At 34.0% G+C, this 16,978-nt stretch overlaps 2 pseudogenes; both read left to right on the top strand.

Annotated features, from left to right (window-relative positions):
• LOC121766442 overlaps window positions 1–3,341 on the top strand; it is a 40,457-nt pseudogene extending 37,116 nt beyond the window's left edge.
• Window positions 3,342–13,582: 10,241 nt separating this feature from the next.
• Window positions 13,583–15,967, top strand: LOC121766441 (annotated as a pseudogene).
• The last annotated feature ends 1,011 nt before the right edge of the window (window positions 15,968–16,978 follow it).

The following is a 16,978-nucleotide window of genomic DNA, read 5'->3' as shown; positions in this document are numbered from 1 at the left end:
AATTTTGGACTTTAAAATACAAGTACTCTACTAATTATTAATGTATAGGATAAAAATGTTTTTTTTAATATAGGAGCCTAATTTTAGACTTTAAAATACAAGTACTCTATCTAATTGACAAAATTTATTAATGTATAGGACAAAATAAGTTTTTTTAATATACAAGCCTAATTTTAGACTTTAAAATACAAGTACTCTACCTAATGGACATAATCTTTAAAGTGTGGATCAAAATATCTTTTTAAATAAATATGCGAGACAAAATTTAAACTTTAGTCAAACTAAATAAATAATAAGTCTAATATTGTGTCGCATTTTTACGAAAAATTGAAAGTATTGAAAACAACTTTACAAATGTTGTGCGTGAATTAGTCAAATGTAGTGAACTTAATACCTAATGACCTATAAATACAATAAATTTTGCCAGCCATAACCTAAAGTCATAAAAGAAAATACAAACTGAGACTCGTTCAGTTTCCCTTACATGGCCTGGTGGGCCCACGTAATTGGATCTTTTTTCAAGTGTTCAGTGTTGGAGAATTGCGGCTGGTTAGGGGCTTTAGGTGTTAATATTTGTTTTTTAATTAAATGGTTGCTGAAGAAAATACCCCCGCCTATTATTGAGAAGAATGAATATTTTTTTTAGTCCACGAACTTTGTCAATGTATCATTTTAGATCCGTGAACTTTAAAAATATCATTTGAAGTCTGTCAACTATGAGTTAATATCAATCGAAATATTTTTTTACTATTTTCATGTTTTTTGGATGAAAATACCCTCAACCCGGATCTCATATTATATTTTTAAAGTTCACGGATCTAAAATAATATAAAAAAAAGATGTCCCTCCATAGAATATTAGAGCTCCCTATGATTCTCACCTAGCAGAGGCGCCGCTACTACACACAACCCAAAACTTCTACTCTATTAGCCAAGAGCTTTTCTAGGGATTTTCAGATGTAAAACAATGAAGCTGAACACCAGAATTCCACCAGAATTAACGGTAAAATGGGTGAGGAAATTAGCAACAAGCAAGTGATACTCAGCAACTATGTCAAAACATCTGTGAAAGAATCCGATATGTCGCTGAGAACTTCCAAAATTCAGATCAAAATTCCCAGCGGTTGCGACGTCGCCGTTTTGGTGAAGAATCTCAACTAATCCGTCGATCCTTTTATTCTAAGCCTCATGAAGAATCAGGAGCTCGATTTACCTTCTTTCACGCTGGATTCTGTATGTTTAGTTTTTATTCTGTAAGTTTAGTTTTTTTAAGTTAAATTTTTCTTCTTGTTGGAATAGAATTTGTTATACTTGTCTTGATTTAAATTGGGGCCCTTAATTTTTTATTTTATTAAAAAAATAGACTTATAATACAATATTGTGTAGATGATCTCATTGGAATATAACAGTAGTATTTTTTCGTTTGATGAAAAGTTTGAGATTTTGGGGAGAAAAATATAAACTGTATCTTTCTATTGATAAAATGTTTGTTATGTCTTTTTGATGTTTCTGCAGAGGTCTTGTTTGATGAATAGTTTGAGATTTTGGGGAAAGAAATAAAAAATGTTATCTTTCCATTGATGCAATGTTGGTTGCATCTTTTTTGTGTTGGTTGACCTTTTTCTGGTGACAACCTATTTATGGATTTGGAGTGTCGAAAGTACTGGATTCGTCTCATCCAATTTCAAGACGGGCGAGCTAGTTTGGGGGTTTACTGGCTGAGAGGAGTATAGCCTTATTAAAGATCCAGACCAATTGTTTAAGGTTCAAGTTAAAGATTTGCCCCTCTCTTATTATACAGGGATTCTTGGTGAGTTTCTCGAGCCCCTTGTCATTATCGACTTCAAATTTAACGCTTGATTCCTGCTTCCTAGTGCTATTTGTCTGATCTAGAACTAGTTGTTTGTGATTCTGCAGAAGTTATGTATGCAGTTAAACTGTTAACGAAAACGAGCTGTTGATGAACTATATAAGCTTGAATTAATAGATTGGGAAATGCTGGATTTGTAACGTTTATCTTGATAGTTTCTGAAAAACAACAGTTGGAGATGTACGAACTTGAGACTGAAAATCAACGTGTTTCGCGTTATCATTTTAGGCATGCCCGCCATGACAGCTTATGTTGGGTTTTTCAAGTTTTGCTATCCCATAAAGGGGGAAACTGTGTATGTCTCTACTGCATCCGGAGCAGTTGGTCAGCTCGTTGGTCAGTTTGCAAAGATCGCAGGGTGTTACGTTGTTGGGAGTGCGGGGAACAAAGAAAAGGTCAGAATCTAATGGCTTATCGAAAACTTATTAGATTGTTGGCTAGATTGGTAGTCGATTTATGTGCTATTTTTCTTCTGTGGCAAGTTTATGTTTCACATTTGATGAACAAGTCGGCTTTTACATTGATGAAGGTCGATCTCTTGAAGAACAAATTCGGGTTTGACGAAGCATTCAACTACAAAGAAGAGCAAGACTATAATGCAGCGTTGAAGAGGTTCTATCATTGCTATAAAAATGTGTATACTTATTTAACATTGAAGAATAGTTAGTAATTTAACACACAATACACATATTTATGTTCTTATATAACAAAAGAATCCTTTTGTATTCAACACAAATTTCATAAAAACTAGCAAAAAACCGTGAAGTTTGGTAAATCAGCTGAGAAAACCACCAAGTATGGATCAGTTCACAATCATCCCACGACTGTGGATAACAAATCCAAATATATAATTTTTTTGGTTAGTTTTTTGAAAGAATTTGACCAAATTTTATAGTTTTTCCGGCAATTTATCGTTATGTAGATAATACTCACAAATTTGTGTTGTTGTTAATTAGGTACTTCCCCGATGGCATCGACATCTACTTTGACAACGTGGGAGGGAAGATGCTCGAAGCGGTGCTAAACAACATGAGACTCAACGGCCGTGTTGCGCTTTGGGGATGATCTCCCAATACAACAGCCTTGAGCAACCCGAAGGCGTCCACAACTTGATTAACGCAATAGTAAAACGGGTCCGTATGGAAGGATTTTTCACTAGCGACCACTACCATCTCTACCCCAAGTTCCTGGAGATGGTTGTGCCTCTAATCAAGGAAGAGAAGATCACATACGTTGAAGACATAGCCGAAGGCATTGAAAGCGCGCCTGGGGCTCTCTTTGGCTTATACTCCGGTCGCAACGTAGGGAAGCTGTTGGTGTTGGTTGCTCGTGAGTAATTCTGTTTTTACCATCGGAAACAAGGAAGGACTTAAATAAGGCTATAATCATGAATTATAAATATATGATCATGAATTTGATGTATTGTTATTAATTTAAACAGGTAGCACCTCCAATCCTCCATTTCTTATTTATGTCTTCCCTTCACTATTCATGGCTCTCATTATTTCATTTTCTATTTAATATATTTATTATAAAACTTAGTCAAAATACGAGATTTCTGAATTTTAACTTCCATAGACGTCTCTGGTAGGGATGTCAATCGGGTCGGCCCAGCGGGTTTCAGGCCAACCTTGCCCGAGTTATGGGTCACTCAGGTGCGGGCTAATCAAGTAGTGGTTTTTTCAGGTTATATAAGTTCAACCCTAACCCTAAAAACTCGGGTTTCGGGCTAGCCCAACGGGTTAATCGGTTTGCTACCGATAAATTTAACATGTGATCAATCAAATAATGTTGAAAATTAGTTATATTTATAAAATGTAAAACATTTAATAATATTGAATTTGAGATATATGCTTAAATTCAAACATAAACACGATTAAATACTATTGAGATTTATGCAAAATAAAACATAAACATCAAGAAATTTCAAAGCATATTTTAAAATTTTAAATGTTTTTCTTAGTGAATTTGAAGTTTCCAATTTATTTTATCTATTATTATATTAATAAAATTTAGTATATAATTTATATATTTAATATAAAGTTGAAAGTTATTTTTTTTAGTTATCTATATTATAAAATAATCAATGAAGTGTTGAATTAGGAGTCAAACAAATCGGGCTAACCCTAATTTTACCCCCGGTGAAGCGCAATTATATTGACTCTTTTGCCCCCCGGTGAGGTCCGTGTTTTCCCTTTTCCTTGAAGTTTACAAGACAACCAAAGCAGAAAAACCGAAGAGTGACTATTTTAATTATCATTTTCACAACAAAATAAATAAAACTTCAAATTTACTTGTCTTGTAATCAATTATTGTGATTATTTTTCTTACACCTTCATTTGTACAAACGCGATCATAAGATCACTTTATTTTGTATTGAATCCATGTCGAACATAAATGTTCTATTGACTCATCGACAAAATAATGGTTCAAAGGACTTAAGGATTAAAGAAACTTAATAACCAACATTACTAGAAGTAAACTTCCTAATAATTGAATCAGCAAATATATCCACAAGTAAACATTTTGATATTAAAACCATGTTACACTTGATGTCATAAATATTCGGATAGTCAAAACTTCATTTATCTAATAATGCAAGCATTATAAAATGATATTGATAATCCAAAAACACAATTGATAATCCAGGAATATAATTCCATATCAAAAATCCATATGATATCAAAACCAAACAATGTATAAATATCAAAAACCTCAAAAATTCAACAATGTAAATAAAGCAAAATAAGACTCTCATTGTTCAAAACATAAATGTCATAGCTAGATTGAGATCACGTCTTCCTCCTAATCACATTGGGTTGGGTCGAACTCTCTGCCATGTCAGACTTGCGTCTTAGGTCAGTGGAGTTATTGACCATCCCACCCTCCATCTTCCTTATCTGGACTTGTGCCTCAATGAGCTTGCTAGAGAGTACTAGAAGAGATGTTGGCCAAAACTTGTCCATTATCTCTTTCCTTACTTTCTCAAAGCTCTTTGGAAGTCCGTCGAGGATCATGAGTTGTTGGGTTTCTGGGCCTATTTTCCCACCAACGCCTCGAGTCTATCAAAACCGTCAACCATTTCCACGACGTAGTCATTAATGTTTTGGTTCTCCTTCAAGACAGTCTCCTCAAAATGTTCACCACTGATCTCATGAGACACTTGGTGGACATTTCATCAAATCATTTAGGTTCTTCAATCCACCTGTCGAGCTTGTCAATCCAGCCAAGAGCATTGCCAACCAAAGCCAACAAAAACTTCTTGACATGACCGCTCGCGGTATCCCATCGATCATAAGCATCCTTTTCCTTGTCTGATATGTAATAAGCAGAGGGGCGATTCTTACTGAGGACTAATTTCAAATCACGAGCCAACTGATCAATGTCAAGTCTCCTTTTCCAATCCAAATAAGAATCAGAATCGCGTTCCTTTGATTTAAAGATCGCACTATAAACTTCCCAAGTAGTAAACATCTCTCGTTCAAGCTGAGAACAAAACACCAATAATATAAACATGTAAAATTTCAAAGAATTGCAAATAACCACAAAACAATTTATCCATTTTACATCAACAAAAATCAAGCACAAACGTTCTTCAACGAGGAAGCTGTGTCATATTCATGCAAGAAATCCATAATTTTTACTGGCCACAATGTCGACAGATAGTCCAGAGACCATAAGAATGGCATGGCTGACTAACACTGCTAAAGCGTATAACCATAAAATTAAGCACTAAGGATTCTTTACTTGTGCGTGAACTCCTCTAAAGAAAGGTCGGACCGGACAAGCACCTCCTCCTATAGTTCCCTCTAAGCATTATTAAAATACAATCCTTATAATTTCGCAGCAATATTGCTCCGGTAAAGACCAGTCGCGATATTACTGAAAACTAATTTTACGATTTTAATAACCTCTATCTAGAGAAATCTAAACATACAAACTGGTAATGTTCCTCCCGTAAAGATAGACCAGTCACTACTTCGTACTTAGATCAATTTTATGGAGGCTATATACAAACGTGTTGTAATTATCGCTTCATATTTTTGTGTTGGTGGTTTTAATAGTTTAATTATCACTTAAGTAGATTAGGTAGGCATCCACATTCAAAGCATAATTAAATATGTACTATCTATGCATGCAAAGCAATAAGTACATAGGCGATGCATGAGTTAAAGCTAGATTTTAACAAATAAAATCATAATTCCAATTAAATATCCATCAATCATCATTAAAAACATGTAAACACACTTATAAAAGGTTCACATAACCATAATGACGAAACTTGATCATTTAATTAAGCATCTTAAATAAATATAGATAGAAACAAAATTCTACCTTCACATAAACAAGATTATCTAGACTTTAAGTCCAATCTTAAATAATCATACATTATTAGTTAAAATAACGTATCTTGATTATTAGAATTACCTTTTATTACTATTAGGATTTACCTAGATAGAATTAATCAATCATTATCCTAAAAATTATATCTAGGTGTATATCATAAAAGATTAGCTAAGTCTTAATTTAAAATGCCCACTTGGATACATAAATCCGCACTTATCCAATAAAGACTAAATCCATTTAAAACACACCAATTAAATTCGAGAATTAAAGTTCTCTTAGCTTTCATGATTAGAATAAATTTATTACATCTTTAACTTATAACGATGTTTTCTAGATGAAACAAATTTCACCTTCATCAAAGATTAAAGAGAACTTTCAACTTTGTGGATTACTAAGGATTTTAATAGCAAGATTAATGCTCTATGAATTTTTCATATCTTTAAGACAATTCGATGTTATCTAGATGAAACAAAATTCACCTACATCAAAATTAAAGATAAAAATTCAAATTTTAAACTAGGAATTGAATTCCAATTAAAATCCAATTAATCACTTCACACATTAATAATATAGGATTTTAGTAGCATGATAATGCTAAATGAATTTCTAACTTCTTTAACTAAATTGACGTTGTCGAGATGAAACAAAATTCACCTTCATCAAAATTAAAGATATAATTCAAACTAGGAATTAAATTTCAATTAAAATCCATCTAATTCTTATTAGTGTAATTTTCGAAAAATTTTAACGGATCATATAATTGAAAAACTTGTGTCTTTTACTTTGGTATATATCTAGGAAATAATTCCATAACATACCAATTAAAATGTAGACAATTTTTCAATTAAATCTTAAAATAAAACATGAAAGCATCTAGAGATAATATTCTTTAAATTTCCATCTTATTAAGGAGAAGCCAAAAATTAGATAAATTAAAATTGAATTTCCTTATGTTAATTACCATGATATTATCTAGATGGAAATAATCCATCAAAATCAACTAATTAAAAAATTAAATCAATTATTTACCTAATTATTCAATTGGCAATTTTAAAGAAGGCAATTATTCTCTTTTAAATTAGAATCTTGATTTAATTAGAGAATCATTCTAATTTCCACAAGTTATTGAATTATTCTAGGTTTAGGATTTTAAACCACAATTATAAATTACTTGTGAGTTAAGAAACGAATCAACGAGATGAGACGAAACGCGCGCTCAAACCCTAGCTAGGGTTTCGGCACTTGCGGCCGCTGGGGCCGCCGCAGCAGCCTCTGGCCGCCGCCTCCCCTGGTCGGGAACTGCTCCCTCCGACGACCGGCGTCCGGAGTCACCGCTGCCACGGCCGCCACGGCCTGAAAACGTCGTTTGGCGTCGCTGCGGATGAAGGTCAGCTGCCGCAGAGAGTTGGTGAATGGATTTTTATAAATTAATTTAAAAGAATAATTAAAAGACATTATGTTGTGATCCTGCGCTTCCAACGACATAACACCTAAATAGCTTAGCAAATTGGCCAACAAGCTAACCTACAACTCCTGATGCAGCCGATATAAAGACGAGTTCACCCTTTTTTGGAGAGCAAATCTCGTAAAATCCAACATATGCAGTGATACCGGCCATACCTTCACATAATGATCGTCAAAATATGCAGTGATAGACGCAAAAAATTTCATTTAAAGATTATTACTTAAGTCTAATACTTTTGTTAGCGATGCGTGTATGATGTGGTTATGTGTTATTATTGTTAACATTTTAAAACACGTATTTCACAATTGATTTATTCTGATTTTGCTTCCGATTAAGATTTTGAGTTTAAAATGGTTTGATATAATTCTATAACCATAATTCAACCAATGAATTATTTAACTATAAAATTTAACATTATTTTGGTTGATGTCACATTTAATAGTTAAAATGCAAAATCAAATCGAATCAGTAGTTTGGTTGCAAAATCAGAACAAATTAATAGTTTGATCGTTTACATGTGAATTTAATAGTTTGGTTGCAAAATAGAACAAATTAATAGTTTGATAATTTACATATGAATTGTAAAGTCTGTATGCAAAAACTATATTTTGATGAAAATTTATAAATTTATAGGCAAATTATCCTACAATAATATGTACTGATACGATACATACGGCGGCTAATTTGACAAACAAATTTACCAAGAATTACAGTGTAATAGGAGAGAGGCACATCCATTGTCACGACCGCATTTCTAAGGATAGAAAATACGGTTGATCGCGACTAGGGGAGGATGAAAGAAGCGGGGAAGAAAGGGGAAACTGTGGCATAACTGAAGCTTGAACCGAAATAACTCACATAGTATATATCAGAGTGCACGATACAAAGAGTGCAAACTCGACTTTTGCACTGCAGTGGAAGAGTCAAGAGCAGATAACGTCGTGTATGGAGACACGTCGCATCCGAGTACTATTCTATCGAAGGATCTTCATCGTCTATGCTCAACATCGCCCGCCGTCATCACTGCTCAACCGGCACATTTTTAAAACATATGCAGGGCTGAGTACTTGGTGTACTCAGTGGACACATGCCGAAATATATTTTCATAACAACTGATTTTGTCAAGCCACTCTTTGAGTGAACTCGGGGTTTTAGGAAAAGTCCGAGAACACTAAACATTTTTCTTTTCCTTTTTCAAAAGTGATTTTTCGATCTATTTTCCTGGAACATATGCCGTATCTGACAAACCCGATTTCACTATCTCTTGTTCATTCATCAATCCATTCATCATTCATCGTTCCTTTCATCATTCATCATATCTTAACATTCAAGTGCCGGGGAAGTGGTTACCTCCCACGGTCACCCATCAATCAATTCCATTCAAGTGCCGGGGAAGTGGTTATCTCCCACGGTCACACATCAATCCATTCCATTCAAGTGTCGGGGAAGTGGTTACCTCCCACGGTCACCCATTAATCCATTTCATTCAAGTGCCGGGGAAGTGGTTACCTCCCACGGTCACCCATCAATCCATTCCATTCAAGTGCCGGGGAAGTGGTTACCTCCCACGGTCACCCATCAATCTATTCCATTCATCGTTGCAGTCAGATAGGCATAGTTCCAAAACAAAATATGGCTTGACATAACATTTTCAACTTTATTTTTTTTTCATAACACATTTTTGAAATGTAAATCATTTTTCTGTCATCAAAAGCCGAACACATAACTTTCAAACTCAACAAAAGCTACACTTCATAAGCACTCGTAAAGCAACACATAACGACATATAATAACACCAAGCAAATAACACTTATCATAATACTTCACATTAAATAGCCAGCTCGCACTTAACATCATATCTTAATTAGAAAGCACATATAAATACTTTTCATAAAAACTGTAAACATACTTTAAAGAGAAAGTCTTAAAAATACTCAGTTCGAAAGCCCACCTTGTTTGCTTAAACAATTCAATATCCACTTAAGGCAAACCCTCATTCCTTGTGCTCACGTACACACAATAACCCTTGCCAAACCACAATACAAATCAGCCTTCCATCAATTCACATTATCATGCATGTCCTATCGTTCCTTTTATCATTCTCTTAAATTACCCATCCCAACATTCATCAACATAAGGAAAACATGCCATAATATTTCTCAACGTGCCACACATAATCACGTCATAGGATACATTCCTAAAAAATACATGCATCATATAATTCACTCAACTTGGCAACAAGTGATATTTCCACATAACCACGAATCTGGCAGAACTGCGCAGTTGGTTTGTAAAATTACCAAAAATCCATCCGACTTCATATGAAGCTAAAGTTTGGTCACAACACAGTAGACACATTCAAGTTCATCCAGTTAAAATTTCACATCAAAATCATATCATTTGGTCAGTCAAAACAACAATGCAACCCTCTGGTCGGAACATAAAAATTCTGGCAGTACTGCGCGGTTCGATTGAAAAATTTACCAAAACTTCATCCGATGTTCAATGAGGCTGAAATTTTCACAAAACATAGAAGACACTTCAAATTACATACAGTCAAAAATTCACATTAAGATAAGGCCATTTGGTCGGTCAAATAGAAAAAGAAACTTTCTGGGCGAGAATATAAATTTCTGGCAGAATTGAACAGTCAACTTCAAAAATTTATTAAAAATTTATCTCTCGTTAAAAAGGTCTGAAATTCACACACAACACAGATAACACCGTGAAGTTTATTCAGTTAAAATTTCGTGTCAAAATTCGATCTTTTGATGGGTCAAACACACGTCGGAATCCACTGTTCGAACACCACAGTTTTCAGGCTTCAAAATTTCGAGATCAGGGTTTCTTCCTCATTCATCCAAACACAATTTTTCATGCTTCCAACACACAATCATGCTTCAAAAGGTTCTTACAATCATGTTCTCATATATTCACACATCATTCACCAATGATTCATTCAAACTTCACACATATTCATTTAAAATCACATATTCACAATTGTTCTCATACAAACACAAATTTCCACCGATTAATTATGCGATCTAAGATTCCTACACTCACTATATGCATGAAGGAATCAAGAACAAGGTTTCAATGGAGAAGATGAGGAAAAGATTCAATTATACCTTCTTGAATCGAAAACCAAGCGGTAGAAGCAAAGATTGATGCGATTCGTCGGGAACTCTTGAAAATCAAACTCCAATGGATGCAAGAACAAGGATTGGAAGAAATTTTGGAGAGGATGAAGAGGGGGCGAAAATCTTGGTGGTAGCTCTTTGTTGGTGAAGTAAAAGAATTTGGAGTGGATGGAAGTTATATATATAGAGACAAAAGAGAAACAAAAGCATGGAATGAAAATTACATTTTTCACAAAAGACAAAAACTCGCATCTTGTCATTTCGAAACGACGACTAATAAATGCGGCAGTCGTTTGGAAAACGTGAAATTTTGTTTGGAGTTGAACCGTCGTTCGTAGAACGCGAACCGTCGTCTGGAAAACGTGCTTGATGTGATGCGGTTCTTGTCAAACTTTTCATCTTAATTTGATGTCGAAAGTGGATTTGACACGTGGTCTATCCTTTCGTGTAGGTATCGGGAGTAAAAAAAATGTGGTGATCGAGCAAGACCCGGAGGACGGAAGACGGCTGTCCCGGGGCTGCCCGGCACTCGGCACGGCTGCCCGGCACGACTCTTGTGATGTCCGAAATCGTGTTCTTATTTTATTCTAGCATCGAACTCGTTGTAAAAACGCTTTTGGACTTTTATTTGTAGAATGAACCTCTCAACTAGCTATTAGTTCTTCAATGCAAAAAGAACTTCATTCAGCTGACGACATGATACTTACTTTAAACATATCACTCGATCACAACGCGAGGTAAAAGAGATTAGATACGAATAACAACACTAAAGAGTCAATTTTCCACAAGTTAGAAAAAAAAAGTGGGTGTTACATCCATAGAAGGGATTTATAATAAATGTGATGTATATTAAATTCAACCCTTACTTATATTTTTCTTTTGTTTCTTGAACTTTGTTTATAGTTTGACGTTTTTATATATTAAATTAAGTGAAAGATATGCATTAAAATCCCACTAGTCACGAATAAATATATTATTTTCATACGGTTAATTTTTACCGTGAATTATCCAAGTTTATACATTCAAAATATTATTCTCGATTCTCACATAAAATGTGATTTTCACATTAATCCATGAACACAGATAAAGTGATGTAATTATGTTATGACTATGAAAAAAAATACACTAGAACATTTAGTGTCTTAATACCTTCATAAATAACTTTATAGCGCCTAAATTAACACTTTATTAAGCCATAACGTGTAGTTTCTTCATAGCATCCAATAAATATAGTATAAATTCTCAATTGATCCTTGATTAACACTCTCCTTTTCATTAGCCGTTGCATATCTGCTATTTTTTCTACATCGTTGGGTCGAAGACTTGAAGCACAACGACAGAAACTTGATTCTGGCCGTATTCATGGGCCGGCGGTGGGGTCGGTCGGCCCCCCTCGACCCCAATCGCCGTTCATTCCTAGATCTGGTTATATGTCTTGGCCATATTAAAATACTAATTTTGTTAATAATTAATGGTTAATTAATCTCATTTTGACTTGATGAATGAGTTAAATATGGATTGACTTGATTAACATGTTAAATATGAATTGAAATATATAGGTTAGGACCAGAAGCGAAGACACTTAATTGATTATTATTCTATATGACAAAATATGTTTTTTTAATATATGAGCCTAATTTTGGACTTTAAAATACAAGTACTCTACTAATTATTAATGTATAGGATAAAATATGTTTTTTAATATACGAGCCTAATTTTAGACTTTAAAATAAAAGTACTCTACCTAATTGACAAAATCTATTAATGTATAGGACAAAATATGTTTTTTTTAATATACGAGCCTAATTTTGGACTTTAAAATACAAGTACTCTACTAATTATTAATGTATAGGATAAAAATGTTTTTTTTAATATAGGAGCCTAATTTTAGACTTTAAAATACAAGTACTCTATCTAATTGACAAAATTTATTAATGTATAGGACAAAATAAGTTTTTTTAATATACAAGCCTAATTTTAGACTTTAAAATACAAGTACTCTACCTAATGGACATAATCTTTAAAGTGTGGATCAAAATATCTTTTTAAATAAATATGCGAGACAAAATTTAAACTTTAGTCAAACTAAATAAATAATAAGTCTAATATTGTGTCGCATTTTTACGAAAAATTGAAAGTATTGAAAACAACTTTACAAATGTTGTGCGTGAATTAGTCAAATGTAGTGAACTTAATACCTAATGACCTATAAATACAATAAATTTTGCCAGCCATAACCTAAAGTCATAAAAGAAAATACAAACTGAGACTCGTTCAGTTTCCCTTACATGGCCTGGTGGGCCCACGTAATTGGATCTTTTTTCAAGTGTTCAGTGTTGGAGAATTGCGGCTGGTTAGGGGCTTTAGGTGTTAATATTTGTTTTTTAATTAAATGGTTGCTGAAGAAAATACCCCCGCCTATTATTGAGAAGAAGGAATATTTTTTTTAGTCCACGAACTTTGTCAATGTATCATTTTAGATCCGTGAACTTTAAAAATATCATTTGAAGTCTGTCAACTATGAGTTAATATCAATCGAAATATTTTTTTACTATTTTCATGTTTTTTGGATGAAAATACCCTCAACCCGGATCTCATATTATATTTTTAAAGTTCACGGATCTAAAATAATATAAAAAAAAGATGTCCCTCCATAGAATATTAGAGCTCCCTATGATTCTCACCTAGCAGAGGCGCCGCTACTACACACAACCCAAAACTTCTACTCCATTAGCCAAGAGCTTTTCTAGGGATTTTCAGATGTAAAACAATGAAGCTGAACACCAGAATTCCACCAGAATTAACGGTAAAATGGGTGAGGAAATTAGCAACAAGCAAGTGATACTCAGCAACTATGTCAAAACATCTGTGAAAGAATCCGATATGTCGCTGAGAACTTCCAAAATTCAGATCAAAATTCCCAGCGGTTGCGACGTCGCCGTTTTGGTGAAGAATCTCAACTAATCCGTCGATCCTTTTATTCTAAGCCTCATGAAGAATCAGGAGCTCGATTTACCTTCTTTCACGCTGGATTCTGTATGTTTAGTTTTTATTCTGTAAGTTTAGTTTTTTTAAGTTAAATTTTTCTTCTTGTTGGAATAGAATTTGTTATACTTGTCTTGATTTAAATTGGGGCCCTTAATTTTTTATTTTATTAAAAAAATAGACTTATAATACAATATTGTGTAGATGATCTCATTGGAATATAACAGTAGTATTTTTTCGTTTGATGAAAAGTTTGAGATTTTGGGGAGAAAAATATAAACTGTATCTTTCTATTGATAAAATGTTTGTTATGTCTTTTTGATGTTTCTGCAGAGGTCTTGTTTGATGAATAGTTTGAGATTTTGGGGAAAGAAATAAAAAATGTTATCTTTCCATTGATGCAATGTTGGTTGCATCTTTTTTGTGTTGGTTGACCTTTTTCTGGTGACAGCCTATTTATGGATTTGGAGTGTCGAAAGTACTGGATTCGTGTCATCCAATTTCAAGACGGGCGAGCTAGTTTGGGGGTTTATTGGCTGAGAGGAGTATAGCCTTATTAAAGATCCAGACCAATTGTTTAAGGTTCAAGTTAAAGATTTGCCCCTCTCTTATTATACAGGGATTCTTGGTGAGTTTCTCGAGCCCCTTGTGATTATCGACTTCAAATTTAACGCTTGATTCCTGCTTCCTAGTGCTATTTGTCTGATCTAGAACTTGTTGTTTGTGATTCTGCAGAAGTTATGTATGCAGTTAAACTGTTAACGAAAACGAGCTGTTGATGAACTATATAAGCTTGAATTAATAGATTGGGAAATGCTGGATTTGTAACGTTTATCTTGATAGTTTCTGAAAAATAACAGTTGGAGATGTACGAACTTGAGACTGAAAATCAACGTGTTTCGCGTTATCATTTTAGGCATGCCCGCCATGACAGCTTATGTTGGGTTTTTCAAGTTTTGCTATCCCATAAAGGGGGAAACTGTGTATGTCTCTACTGCATCCGGAGCAGTTGGTCAGCTCGTTGGTCAGTTTGCAAAGATCGCAGGGTGTTACGTTGTTGGGAGTGCGGGGAACAAAGAAAAGGTCAGAATCTAATGGCTTATCGAAAACTTATTAGATTGTTGGCTAGATTGGTAGTCGATTTATGTGCTATTTTTCTTCTGTGGCAAGTTTATGTTTCACATTTGATGAACAAGTCGGCTTTTACATTGATGAAGGTCGATCTCTTGAAGAACAAATTCGCGTTTGACGAAGCATTCAACTACAAAGAAGAGCAAGACTATAATGCAGCGTTGAAGAGGTTCTATCATTGCTATAAAAATGTGTATACTTATTTAACATTGAAGAATAGTTAGTAATTTAACACACAATACACATATTTATGTTCTTATATAACAAAAGAATCCTTTTGTATTCAACACAAATTTCATAAAAACTAGCAAAAAACCGTGAAGTTTGGTAAATCAGCTGAGAAAACCACCAAGTATGGATCAGTTCACAATCATCCCACGACTGTGGATAAAAAATCCAAATATATAATATTTTTGGTTAGTTTTTTGAAAGAATTTGACCAAATTTTATAGTTTTTCCGGCAATTTATCGTTATGTAGATAATACTCACAAATTTGTGTTGTTGTTAATTAGGTACTTCCCCGATGGCATCGACATCTACTTTGACAACGTGGGAGGGAAGATGCTCGAAGCGGTGCTAAACAACATGAGACTCAACGGCCGTGTTGCGCTTTGTGGGATGATCTCCCAATACAACAGCCTTGAGCAACCCGAAGGCGTCCACAACTTGATTAACGCAATAGTAAAACGGGTCCGTATGGAAGGATTTTTCACTAGCGACCACTACCATCTCTACCCCAAGTTCCTGGAGATGGTTGTGCCTCTAATCAAGGAAGAGAAGATCACATACGTTGAAGACATAGCCGAAGGCATTGAAAGCGCGCCTGGGGCTCTCTTTGGCTTATACTCCGGTCGCAACGTAGGGAAGCTGTTGGTGTTGGTTGCTCGTGAGTAATTCTGTTTTTACCATCGGAAACAAGGAAGGACTTAAATAAGGCTATAATCATGAATTATAAATATATGATCATGAATTTGATGTATTGTTATTAATTTAAACAGGTAGCACCTCCAATCCTCCATTTCTTATTTATGTCTTCCCTTCACTATTCATGGCTCTCATTATTTCATTTTCTATTTAATATATTTATTATAAAACTTAGTCAAAATACGAGATTTCTGAATTTTAACTTCCATAGACGTCTCTGGTAGGGATGTCAATCGGGTCGGCCCAGCGGGTTTCAGGCCAACCTTGCCCGAGTTATGGGTCACTCAGGTGCGGGCTAATCAAGTAGTGGTTTTTTCAGGTTATAGAAGTTCAACCATAACCCTAAAAACTCGGGTTTCGGGCTAGCCCAACGGGTTAATCGGTTTGCTACCGATAAATTTAACATGTGATCAATCAAATAATGTTGAAAATTAGTTATATTTATAAAATGTAAAACATTTAATAATATTGAATTTGAGATATATGCTTAAATTCAAACATAAACACGATTAAATACTATTGAGATTTATGCAAAATAAAACATAAACATCAAGAAATTTCAAAGCATATTTTAAAATTTTAAATGTTTTTCTTAGTGAATTTGAAGTTTCCAATTTATTTTATCTATTATTATATTAATAAAATTTAGTATATAATTTATATATTTAATATAAAGTTGAAAGTTATTTTTTTTAGTTATCTATATTATAAAATAATCAATGAAGTGTTGAATTAGGAGTCAAACAAATCGGGCTAACCCTAATTTTACCCCCGGTGAAGCGCAATTATATTGACTCTTTTGCCCCCCGGTGAGGTCCGTGTTTTCCCTTTTCCTTGAAGTTTACAAGACAACCAAAGCAGAAAAACCGAAGAGTGACTATTTTAATTATCATTTTCACAACAAAATAAATAAAACTTCAAATTTACTTGTCTTGTAATCAATTATTGTGATTATTTTTCTTACACCTTCATTTGTACAAACGCGATCATAAGATCACTTTATTTTGTATTGAATCCATGTCGAACATAAATGTTCTATTGACTCATCGACAAAATAATGGTTCAAAGGACTTAAGGATTAAAGAAACTTAATAACCAACATTACTAGAAGTAAAC

This window comes from Salvia splendens, chromosome 15 (genome assembly GCF_004379255.2).
Source record: "Salvia splendens isolate huo1 chromosome 15, SspV2, whole genome shotgun sequence".
Lineage (NCBI taxonomy): Eukaryota > Viridiplantae > Streptophyta > Magnoliopsida > Lamiales > Lamiaceae > Salvia > Salvia splendens.
Note: the sequence above shows the minus strand (reverse complement) of the source record. Positions and strands in the feature narration are given on the sequence as shown.